The following is a 13,733-nucleotide window of genomic DNA, read 5'->3' as shown; positions in this document are numbered from 1 at the left end:
CCATGGGATCCTCTTTAGGGTTAAATATCTCCCATCAAAGTACTCTCAGGGTGCTCCAGGACTGAGGAACTCAATCTCAGCCTGGGGAGACAAATCTCTTTACTTTTTGTTCCAAGAATGGAGCACATCTATTCACACTGACTTTCATATCAAACATACAAACACAATGTTATCTAGAAACAAATAACCTCTATCATAGTCTATGTATCTCTCTAAGAAGAAAGACAGAACAAAGTCACTTTGCTTAATACACTTCTATCAGGTGTAGTGTTGAGCAGAGTGAAGAAATATGTACACCATGATATAAACCATCAACAGCACAACAGAACCTCATCCATATGCAACTTATTTGTGAGGGATAAATGTTTTTGAAACAATACCAAATATGCTAAAACAAATTTATCTTTGATAATGCCTGCACTTCCCCTTCTGCCCACATGCACAAGCTGTGCCACACAATACCATTAACATTTCACACAGCAGTTTTGCAGAGTCTAAGGAGGCCCATTCCATTATCCACTTTGCCAGATGTTGCAAACACCTGCCTGTCTCTTGGTCAAGGAGCTGAAAAAATGGCTGAAATGCTGGCAATGGGATGCAGAACTTGTGTACCCCTAGCATGCAGTTTGATTCAGCACTGATCAAATTATTTAAGAGAATGAGCAGCTCAGACTAAGCAAACATATCCTGCTTATCTCCTGAAGGAAGAAAGCATGTAAGCAGCTAGAACTTGGAGAAGAGTAGGCAACAGTGCAGCTTTTCACTGCATCTTGCAAAAAACTTCCATATATTTAGCACTCTGTTGATGCATATCACAGTGATCTCTCCCTGAAGCCTTGTTTTCCTCCAAAATTTTATCTAAATCGATATGACTCTGTATTCAAAAGAATAAAGAATAAGCATAACATTACAGAAAGCTAACAGCTGTCTTTCCTAAGAAACACCGGAGTTACATAACTCAGTGGACAAATGGGTAATTCTGTTCAGGAACTAAACTGCTGCTTTGATAGTCCTCATTTCCAAATCAGAATGATTGTGGAACCCCTATCACTGAACACTAATGTTCTGGTCACTGTGTTGGCCACAATCCTTCCCATGTACATGAAGGAAGAAAATGTAAAAAGTCATACAATATCAGAACTAAGTAAACAGAGGAATGACCCCACTTGCTACTCTTTTTATGAAGAAAAAATTTGCAATATAGTCCATCAATGTCTTTTAATGTCGCATTTCACACTCACAAAGTAACCCTAACCTAGACTGACACAGAGTAACATCAAAACAAACAAAATAAAGCTCTAATATGCAGTCTTTCAATTCTCTGGCTAAATAATGAACCACCTAGAAATGAGAACAGTTTGAATTTTGTTTATTTATTTGTTATTTCATTGGCACATTCAAACACAAACCTCATCACTTCTACAAAATGTTTCCCATCTGAGCTAGGCAACACACTTCAAAAGCTGCCAAATTAGATCGTCCAATCTCAAAATGAAGAAAATATATCAATAACTGCACTTACTATAATCACACTTACTTCTGACTCTGATGAAATAAAGCTGAAGGAGGAAATGGCAGAAAGGCATGACTGGTCTTTTGCCAGGCCACATTCCCTGTAAAGTCAAAAGTGAGAGCAAGTGCTCCGAAGATGGACTACTGCAATGAGATACGGGCAGCAAGAAGGAATAGGAGCTGAGGGGCAAGGAAGGCAGAATGCTGCAATTTTAAGATTCAAACAGATTGATTTTGAACCAAAAGGGAACAAGCAGTGACATCTGGAAATTTTGATTGGAGCAGAGCAGGTCCCTTGAACTGCTGTTTCTCTGCCTTACATCTGCAGCCCCATGTCTGCCATTCCTGCAGCTGTGCAGTGCACAGGGTGAACACAACGAGCTGCTCTGTAACTCAGAGGGGATATGGAGGTCCTTCCGCTATTCTTGGCCCCAGAATTTAGTGACAGCTCTGGCTCAGCTGAGCAGGAAGGCACAAATGTAACCCCTAAGGGATCCCACACGTGGCTCTGTGTGTGTCTGGTACCTGCATCCCTTCTCAGTAGCTGTTACCTGGGGCTATGCGATGCAGCTGGTTTTTTAAAAAGTGTGCCATAAATTCAAAAATTCTGCTTCAGCTTCTTTGTTTGAGAGGAAGCCACATTCTGAACAAAGGAATCAGTCACATAGGAAGCTCTGGTAGAATTAGAGTTAAGGTGATAATGGAAAAAGAATTAAAACCTGTAGTGTTACAGTGATACTTCATTAAGTGCGGAAAGCAGGCCTGTTCAAATCAAAGAGAATATATTTTATTCAAGGAAAGGTTCTTAGGGAGTTTTCAAAGGAGCTGAAAGAAAATAGCTTTCTATTTCAATTTTAAATAATGCAGTTCAGGAGATAGTAATTTTTTATCAAAAAGAATAAAAATTTCCTTTGATAAGAGAAGCACTTAGAAATTAGTTCTGTAAACATGGCTCACTACAGATTGAAGCCAAATCTGATGAAAATGTTTGCCAGGTCCAGCAACAGCCAGACTATTTTTATATTGATCAGATGTGGAATTCAATGCATTTAATAGTTTCTCCAGAAAAAGCTTTCAGCACACAAGGTACCTGCATAGCTTCCACTTATTGTTAACCAGCTTCATACTTTTCTGTCTTAAAGAACTAACTACAGCAAATATAATATTTATGTTTGCTCCAGATAAAGGCAAGATTGTGTTTGATTGCAATGAACAAGTGTCAAGGAAGGTAAGAAAATTTACTACAAGTTACATGGTCAAACACAGATTGAAGTCCAGGCATTTTGACATAATATCACTCTCTGTCAAACCAAACTGATTCTGCAGAAGTGAGCACCAAGCAGCAAGCTGCAACCTCAAAATGACACAGTGGGTTCACCATCATGGTGAAGAGATTCTGAGAACTGCACCCTGAAATTTCACATTCATATGTACCAGCTCTGGCAAGAAAAACAAACATATGTTGAGTGATGAAACATTTGACTTTTTCAAACTAGGTATTTCACATCTCTGAGAGGTACCTGATGAGATGGAAAGATGTTGGAAAGTATAGGTCATGAAAGGCAGGTGAGTCCATCACATAGACCTACAGGAGACACACAACCATTTAGAAATTAGTAAGTTGGTTTGTTCACTGGTTTGAAATGGGAATTTGCTAGTACAGCAGAGAGAATGCAAGAGGAAACTTCAGTTTGGAAACCTGAAAAGAACTGAAAGCAAGGAATTGAGTAGAAAAGTAAATACTGCAGAATAAGTTAAAGGCACAAAAGCTACTTTTTCATGTTTTTTTTTTTTTAACTGTCTAAAGTAGAATACTCTGTTGCTTGATTTCCATACCTGTCACTCATAATTGTTGACACCTTCACCCCATACAAATTGAGAATATATTATCATAAACTGAGGAAAACATGTAGTGGGAAAGACAAAATATTTCCTCAGTGACACCAATGGCAACAACGTCCTCAGTGTAATACAGAACAGTTATGCCGTACATAAAATCCACAAAAACAAACCCACATCTAGCTGATCACTGAAGTAAGGTTTACCAACAGTACTGTAAATCTTAAGGAACAGAATGGCCACACTCGACTGTCTTTCTTGACCAGTACAAGCACAGTTCAGAAGAGCAACAAAACCAAAGCCAAAACACATTAAGTTTATTCTTTTGTAGGCTTTTGGTGCAAGTTTTGATCCCAAATCGGCAATTGGGCTTCTTCTTCATGAACCATAACCAACCCTAATAATCATAAACCATACTTTGAAAGAATCTGCCTCATAATATAAGATGTTATATTTAAAAAATTATAATCTGTACTCTTCTCTACACAATCAGAGCCAATATTCATTTAGTTCCACTAGGCTGGAACTTAACTTCATATGAACTGAAACAAAATATATAACATTAATTTTTATTTGGGAATAGAGAAAAATACTAAGGAAAATTCATGAGTAATCAGAAAGCCAAAAGGATGACATAAAAAAGAATAAATGTGAAAAATCCTGTAATTTATCTCATAACAATTGAATGCATTGTTAATCAGTGACTTTTGTTACAGTGACAAAGGAAAATGAGAGCATCCTCCCAAACTAAGACATCTATTCAGCCTGCAGACAACTCAGTTCTTAAAAGCTGTCTGAATCTGTGAATTTGATTTCAGTGCTCTTTAGAAAAGCACACTGTACCAGCCATTATACCTCACAATCCTGGCAAATTTAGTGCATCTATATCTATGTTATGAAAAATTATTGCTGCAATGATATCAGAGAAGATCATTGAATACATACATATCTTTAAGGCATTGGTATGGCTAGCTTCAACTAAAAATTATCTTCTGGGTTACTTAGAATTCCCTGTTTCCTCAAAGGGCATATTTGTTTTTATTGATAGAGAGATCTCATTTGCATGGCCATTCCTTGATGTTTTGTTCTGTTGTTTTAAACAACTAATCTGGAATTCTTCCTATATTGCATCTCTGCTCCTCCAGCATACATGCTAGTAGAATTTATAAAAAACTGGGGAGATGTGAAGATTGTCTGTGGTAAATATAGAAGTTGCTGGAATTTCATCTGCTTATACCAACTCCTAATTTGCTCTACAGTTTTGCACATTAAAGACCACTGTTAGGCACCCAGAAAAAGCTGGCTACAAGATCAGCTCCTTGCGACCTGTTTTTTGTTTGCCCATCCACTATCCATATATTATGTGATTATGTCACTGTGACAGTTTTAGAAAGAATAAAATCTATATGAAAATGCATTTTCTTACTGCTCTCCCATTTCTCAGAACCCTTGTTATCTTTCCTCCTTCAAACTCCCAGTGTGTTATTTAATATGAATGGAGCCATACTTGGTCCATCACTCAGTTGTTGTACAGTAATTAGACCCCAAATGCACACAAATAATTTCCAGCTACCAGCTGGATAAAACACTCACTGCATCTTTTGTTGATATTTGGATACTGATTTAACTCTTTTCTGTCTAAAAATCAAAAGAGAGAACATTTTGGCAGAGGAGGAGAAAGGAAGATACCAAGTAATTCAGTGTAATGTAGGTCTCCTGGTAACTCAAACTTATAATTATATATGAAATAGAAGAGTTAGTACAGCATATCTGTCAGGCTCGGTAACACAGGTGGGTTTGCTTCTTCAAGATTTCTCTCTCTCTTTTTTTCTTTTCCTTCTTCATCAGCATATTAATGCTCTTCATCATCATTCTTTGGAAGTGTGACACACACCACATTTCCCATCCTTCTGAGCATATGGTCTGGAACTATTCAATAGCTGCAATATGATGATTCCGGGCTGCTGAGCGCAACTGATTGGCACATTAAACTGCTGGGAGACTCTTATCTGGGGCAGACAGGATTCTTTCCAGTGCAGTCCTGAGGGGCCCTCAGTAATGAAAAATAGTAATTCTAAGTCTTTTCTACCTGCCTGTTGCCAGGCTTTTTAAAATGCGGTTTCAATAGTTTTTCATTCCCCATAACCCTTATTAAAGCAAATCAAGTGTAAGCCAGAAGAACCTGGAGAGTTTCACTAGAGACCCTGCAGTTATCAATTTAAGAATAGGTTTTTCAAAGCTTATTTTGCCTTGCTTTTAACACTGTAAAGCAATCTAATATAGAAAAGATGCTAATACAAGTAGGTATCAAATTAACTAAGTAAATATAGTATGATGTTTGGTTATTAATTAAAAAATCTCTTATTTGAAAAGAGATTTTCCCCTTCATTATGAAATTAATAAAAAGTAAAGAAAAACAGAAACTATTTTGCATATAAACAAAGTTAGAGAAGTCAAAATCTAATTGAGGATATAAGGTTTACCAGATCTAAAGAGATTCCTTCATCTTTTTCAGTCTCTTCTTAGCTGTGATTATAGTAATAAGCACTCATGCTCTTGCCCGGAACAACAGTGAATGAAGTATTTGTTTCCAGTTCCCATTTCTTCAGCTAAAGGGAAAAAAAATCAGCTTCCAGACTCATGACTCTTTACAAAATAAGGGAAGGATTTTCTGAGAACAGTGATTGCCTGAAGAATTACTGTAGGAATTGGATACTGATATCATGATCTAAAGACAGAGCTTTTGTGGTTGGCATAGTGGCAATTTAAATGGTTTACATGTACTGCCTTTTAACTCAATAAGATAATGCTTCACTTCCTTTCATCTGTAGAACTAGAAAAACTGATTCTTTTCACCTCAGTGTAAGTTTTATTATGCTCAGATCCTTAAATAGTGACTCTGTTGTTCCTTTCCAGGAGATCATGGTAAATTCTGAATAGATATGAGGTTGTACAGGACTTTGCAGCAGATATACCTTTTGCAGTAGTGCCCAAAATTAGATAAATGGAACATCACTAAGAAGTTTAGGAAATATTCTCCATTGCTGTACATTTTTAATGCACACAACTTTCTTACTTATTTTTACAACTTTAGTAACATTTCTTGCACTCACATCACTACACCCTAAATAATAGTTTCTGTAAGGTTACAAATTTACCATTTTCTGTCAAGGTCTTTCAGCTTAGAAAATATGGATACAGAAAGGATTTTATTCCATAGGATTTAGCCATTCATATAACAAACAGCATTGGAAACGAGTTCTTTTGAGACTGTAAAAGGTCCCAGAGAGAATTCCATACTTAGGTCCTCCTCACAAGTTTTGCTAAAATTTGCAATTACAGCCCATTTGCAGGGATTAAATTTTATCATTTTTGTTTTAAAAACTTTTCAGAGGAGAAACAATGACTTTATTTTAAGACAGCTAGAAAGAAATCACACACAGAATTGCTCATTTTCACATAAAGAGCAATATTTAAGTTAAATGCTTGTCTTTATGCTTCACATAAAAACTGTGTTAACATTTGCATTCTTCGTGGATGCACAAATATTATCCCTTAGTTTCCAATGTTTATGTTTTAAAAGCTGTATTTTCCTCCAGCATCACTGGAGGTGAGGATCTGGCAATGCTGTTTGCACTCAGCTTGGTAAAACTGAATTCTTTTAAATGGTGCTGTATTAAAGCAGTTGGATGCTCTAACATTTGTACAAGTCTCCTGCTGGATATTTGCAAAACCACTTATTTTCATGTTTACCTATAAAAGAGAAAATCACTTATTTGGAGAACTTTATGAGTGGCTTCTTGCAGAGCAATCTGCTGTGAGAGACAGAGCCATAGCTCTCAGAAGGACAACTGCCTGACATGGAATATCTTACATGCACAGTTGTACCTAAAGAAATTTTTACCCACTTTACCTTTGTTCATGGTTGTTTATTTCTATACAGGCTTATCTTCAAACAAGAAAGAGGCAGGAATGAGTTACAAGCACTGCAGTGACCAGCAGTGAGTACAAGAATTTGAAATGGACTGAAAGGAAGCTTTCAGATACTGGGCACAATCTGTAATTTTTTGGGGCTCTTGGGGAAGAAACAGCAGTTGTGTAACTCTATCAGAGATGTTCTACTACTATTAGACATGTAGTACTTCTGTAACTCGATAGGCAAATCTTATTCAGCTGTGCATAAACTAAAATAACAGTTTATCAAATTTATAACAAGCTTCTCATGTTTAGCCAGCTCTTGTGTCCTACTCTGCTTTTGGATAAAACAGTAGTACAGGTCAGAGGGTACTTTAGAATTTCAGAATTTTAGAGGGTTTCTTCCACACAAGGGCTGTTGTCACATCACCAATACAATGTATTTTTTTCAAACGTAATATAAATTAGAAGTGGCTGTGGTAATCCTAAGTGTTCAAGACTTAGAATACCTGTGATACATATTTCTCAAGTAGTCTAAGCTGAATGCCTTCTCTCATGACAGACTCCTGAGGGTTGCTGAATTTTATTTAGAAGTAAATAAAATACCTATTTTACTAAAAACATTTCACTGTCAGAGTTGGAAAATCAGCATTATTGATTTTAATACATTTAATAAAACACTGCTATCAAAAATCAGCAGCTAAACACAAAACATTGTATCTTTTCTTCTTATGGGTTTAGAAATACCCTTTCATGAAGTAAAGTTGTACATTATTGTTGTAGTTTAATGAATATCTTTAATGAACAAAATGTTTAATTATAAGATATATTGGAATTTGGGGGATACTTAAAGAAAAGGAGAACGTGGTGAAAGAACAAGTCCTCATCTATTTAGGCTTCTTCCCACTCAAATCTCAGACATGTGTTCCTTTTCCCACCTTGACTAGGTATCATGTTCCCTGAATGACTTTAGAAGTATTTTTGCTCCAGTCTAACAGTCTGTCATTAGCACAAAGTAATCCTTACTATAATGGTCTTTAATTGCTCCTAATTATTTTATATCTGAATTACCGTACACTGCAGGACATTCAAAGCCATAACAATAAAATATCTTATTACAGTGGCTTATTGAAGTACTACCAGGCTTAGACTTCTGGGAATCATTCTAAAGTCCAGCAGTGACTGTAAATCATTCTGATCTCTCAGTGTAAGTCAATGGGGATATTGTATAAGAAACTGAACTTGTAAACTCTAAACCATTAAGTCCTACTAGAACCAAAGGCATTAAATTCCTCCACTCATTGCACTTAGGTTAGGCTAAAGCTCCAAAAACAAGGCAAACGTCAACTACGGCACAAAATCAATGCTTTCTTTTCTCCTAAATATCCAGTATTGGTGACCCATAAACTCCCTGAAGGGATTTGCCCAGAAAAGTAAGCATTGCTCTATAGTTATTAAAGCCACCTATACATGGGCCATGTCCTGGAATCACCACATAAAATCTATGCTTTGAATCCAGAGAAGTTTTTGGGTAAGGCTATTTCTTGAAAGGCAAAGATAAAAGGCAGCTTATCCTCAGCAAGATCTGAGATAGCAAAATGGTCATTAGAAAAGTTGTTTAATGTATTTGCTAAAGGCAAGTAAGTATTTAAAAAATAAGTCAATTACATTAACAGCAGAGGTGGGTTTTAGAAGTATTGACTGTTAACAGCAGTAAAGCCTTTAAACAAATTGACCAATAATATTTTCTAACAGGACATGCAGGACTGCCATCACAGAATCATAGAATGGTTGGGAGGGACCTTAAAGATCATCACATTTCGATCTCCTGCCATGGGCACGGACACCTTTCACTAGACCACATTGCTCAAATCCACATCCAAACTGGCCCTGAGCACTTCCAGGGATGGGGCAGCCACAGCTTTCCTGGACTACCTGAGTTACTCTTACTAGTCTGCTGTTCAAGCTCACACACAGCTCCTCTTTGAGCTGGAGTATCAACACCTAAAATATGCAGTCAACGGTGCTTCAGCTGTACATGGGTCTGGCCAGCCTGTGCTTGTCTGGGATCTGCACTCAGAAACAAGGACTGTCTTCAAAGGACACAAAGCAAAGAACACGAGATGCTGTTATGTGTTTTTTATGCATCACACAGAATTTGGTGTTCCTGAGGTCTGGGAGTGCTGAACACCACACGTAACTGTGTGGGAACAGGAGAAAGCTGCAGCCTGGGACTTGGATCACCCCACTCTAGCTGCAACACAGCAAAGCAGGGATGGGGGAAACAGTTCTGATTCATGTCACACATCAGCTGCCAAATCACATCAGCTGCCAGTGTGCTCTGCTTTGCTAAGCCATCATTAATGCCTTGAACTTGTGTAGACTTAAGCAGCTCACTCCTGCTGGGGCAGCAGGACAGGGAAATAGGCAGCCCCACCTCTGCCCTCATCACCGCTCCCCTCCCCTTGCAATTTCTCCCTTTACTTGTTAACAAGCTTATCCATTGCAAGACATGTTGCACTTCCAAACGACATATCACAACTACCTTTAGTATGACAAAAGTCAAAACCAGGTAACAGACTGAATTACAGCACAGCAAATCTAAAGACAGTGTTTTACAGGAACTTCACTGGAAAGCAAGCCACACATGGGAATCTCAAGATATATCTCTAGATACAATACCAAGTAACTGTCCAGTGGTTTCAGATATTCAGATACTATTTGTAGTGACACTACAGAAAATAAATCAATAAAATAGTCTGATTTCAAAGCATTTTTACACATCTTGAAGGAGTTTACTAAACTTTTGTCTTCCTCATCCTTGTGATCATTCTTTTTTTGTCACCAGGTACCTCAGGCAAATGTCAAAAAACTGCAACCCTCTCCATCACAAACTAGTTTTACCATCAATTTTTTTCTATTGAGATGTAATATACCCATTCTGTCAACATTGTGTCACAAGATGTGCCCTCAGCAAGGCCAATCTTTTCATTTCATTTCATTGTATTTTGTCTTGCATTAATAGTGTGTATTAAAAATCACTTATGGAGAAGACAAGCAAACATAGACTTTACTCTTTGGAAGACAAAATGTTTGTTAAATTTGTTGGCATATGCCTACCAAACCATCACAGCTGAGACTGATAAATAAGAATTTGATTAGCATTCAAATTATAACTTGTCCATTCCTCTTCATAATGACAGCTTGACTGAGATTGTTTGTCCATTTTCAGAGATGAATAACTGTGGTATTTAGTAAAGAAGTGAGAAAACCATGTTTGGTTTTTAATTTGCTTTAATGACTTTCTTGGCCATGGTTATTTGAAGAAGAGTCTAGCCAGATGCCTTTATTTCCCCTTCTGCTAGATTATCATCTCTCTCAAAACAATACTTGAAAATATTTCATCAGAACAGAATTCAGAAAGGGCTACAGAGCAGCTGAAAGATAAAAAGAAATTGTGCCAGCATCACTAAGCTAAATTCAGCAGGATGATTTATGCTAAAAAAACCTGGAGAAAATTTGTCCTCAATCTTCCTTATAAATAATTTGATTTTCAAACACAGTCTAGCACTGGGCTCTTCTGTTTCTCTGTCCTGAGGCATGAGGAGCTCTGTTGTTAGACACATTTTCAAAATCACGTTGCATTCTGCATTCACAATCCACAGAAAAGAGAAGGGAATTGCTTTCTGATGTAGCTCAGGGATGCCTCCTGCACATCTGTACAAGTTGTGTGTGAATCACACGTGAACGTGACTGCTGGGGGAGCTTCAGTTCTGAAATGCAGACCAAACAGTACCTTTCCTAAAAGTGCTCTGCATATCAACCATCCTGTACCACACCCACTTTGTTAGAGCAGTGCAGGAAGGTGGTAGCCCATCCATGAAGGCTTCCCTAAAGTATTCTCTCTGTTCTTCATCCCAATGAAGCAACATCAATTTCACAAGTATCATTCTCTCACTTCCCACAGGATATACAGTACTCTAACAGTTATTCCCATATTCTTATTCCATCTGGTGAAGCACGAGCATTTGTAACTAGAGAACACTGTCAAGTGGCAAGACGTGCAAAGATGAATTTAGCAAAGGATTTGCAACAATTCTTAGAGTATGTATGCAAAGCAGAATAAAAATCAACCTCTGCCCAGTTTTGTTGGTCTTCATATGAAGTGTTTTAGACAATTCGTTAGTTTTCACCAAAATCACAAATCAATGGATATTTCCAAACTGTTCTTCAATGTCCTTCACCCTTCCACAAGCTTCCATGCTCTATTCATTTACGTGTACAATATGGATTTTTACTCTCCTGTGTTACATACTCAATATTACATGCCAACATAATTCAAGCTCAATTTCTCAATTGTACTTAACCCCTTATTTAACCAGTTCGTCAAATGGCTTACTTGAAGTGCTGCATTCAAAACTGCGCTATTTAAAAGAGGACTGAAATAGTGCAAAAAAGAAAAGTCAAAGAGGTGAGGCCAAAAATCTCAGGTATCCAAAAGTGTTTTCTTTGTTCATTACACAGAGTAATAAGTCAGTGCATCATGCAAAATAAAGTTTATATAAACACTACACTATCCAAAGACCACACTTACAGGCATTAGGTAGTGGCCATCTAATTAACTGTAAAAGCCCTCCTGTGCAGTTACAGAAAATTCTATCCTAGTGAAAATTCCAAGGTTAAATTAAATATCTCTGAGTTCCTGAGCATCTGACAATTTCTTCTTGCTAAAGGAAGCAAGCATCTCTGTACTGCGTTACCAAATATCCTCAAGTATGATAATTAATTGAAATGAAGAACTCCCGTGTGGCACCAGATTCACATTGGAGTAGAAAGAGCAAACAGGTTTCCTAGTCAGTGGAGTATTTGTTTTACCTTCACATAAAATATATTAATAACAAAGTAGTTAAGATTGTTAAAAAAGCACCAACTTTACACAATTTTAACCTTTGTAATGTAAATCAAAACATTCTTTCTTTGAAAGTACAAAGCCAAGAATTTCTTATTGTATATATATATATATTTACTTTTTTTTTTTTTTTAAGTAGCAGAGATTTCTGCTTGGACAGAATAGCGTCTGTTTTTATACAAATTCCTAGCTTAGCAGGAGCTCCTAATGTTACAGTACCTCTGGAATGATTGGTGTTAATGGGCCAAAATTCAGCACAAGTTCTGAGGCCCATTCATTGTGAGGCTTTCAATGTATGGGAAGTTATTACACCCACAAGCAAGCATCCTCTATACATACAGTGCAATCTCATGAAAAGATTTCTGGAGTGATTTTTTATGATATTTCCATAATAAAATTGAATTTTATAATCAATAAATTCTGGAGATTTTGAGGGAATGGGTAATATCAAAAGAACTCGCTTCCAGATTTCATCTTACTATTGAACTTCATATGTCCATGTATGCACCCAGAAACAAAACTGCTTTACAGATATGTGACATTTGAATAGAATATTTGTTATTTTGGTATTTACTGTGTTTAATTGATAATTTCTTCTTTTTACACATTCACACTTCATTAGCATTCTCTCTCCACAGTTGTGACAGGATCGGCTGAAAATTAATACTCTGAATAGTTTGCTGAATTCTCTTTCCTTCTGTGAGCTACAACTAATTTTGCATGTGTTCTGTAAATGCTTCATAATTATCTTATCTCACCAACTGCTGTGCCACAGCAACAATGGCTTACTGCTACTGGTATGGATGAGGCATTTTCCTTCCTATGAAAGCAGACGATATGGAATACTCACTGCTCCCAGCAGGCTCCTGGGGATGGCTAGAGACCCCTTGAATATCTGCTCTCATATCCCAAAGACTTTTCTACAAACTTAGAAATCTGTAAACAATGAAGACATGATGGGGATGTCACAGTGGTAGATAAGAGTCATAGTGAAGACATTAAAATAGCAGCTGTCAACTGTTCTCTTCGGTGAGCCTTGCTCTTGCAGTTTCTCAATGGGAGGGAAGACCAGACTTTAACAGCACAGCCCAAAGCAGAATAAGCCCCTTGCTCTCAGATGAACCACCAACACAAGCCAGAGTCAGCATTTGGACACAACACACCCCCTCAGGTGGCTGTGCTGGGGGTGTGGCCAGTGGTGGGTGCTGGGTGAGGTAAAATCATTCTGTTCTGCAGTGCCCAGGTTTGGGGATTCCCACAGCACCTGCTTAGACAGAGCTGAAGTTTTACAAGTGCAGCTGGGCTGTTGAACACAGCCCAACAGTTCTATTAGTACAGATTTTAGGAAAGGCTGTTGTTGAATTTTAAATACGACTTTTCCTTGAAAAATGTGGAAAAGACAAAAAGTGCTTTCCCTGGTATACAGGATGTGATGCATTTACTGCAGGTGCTCTGCTTGTAATCCCACCTGGCCCATTCTGATGGAAAATCATTATGATTTATGATTTTTTTTTTTTTTTTTGGCATTTTTGTTCATGGTTCAAAGAAGTGGTGCAGT

Source organism: Coloeus monedula (assembly GCF_965178545.1).
Source record: "Coloeus monedula genome assembly, chromosome: 12".
In the NCBI taxonomy this organism is placed as follows: domain Eukaryota; kingdom Metazoa; phylum Chordata; class Aves; order Passeriformes; family Corvidae; genus Coloeus; species Coloeus monedula.
The sequence above is the reverse complement of the archived record's forward strand: the minus strand, read 5'-3'. Positions refer to the sequence as shown.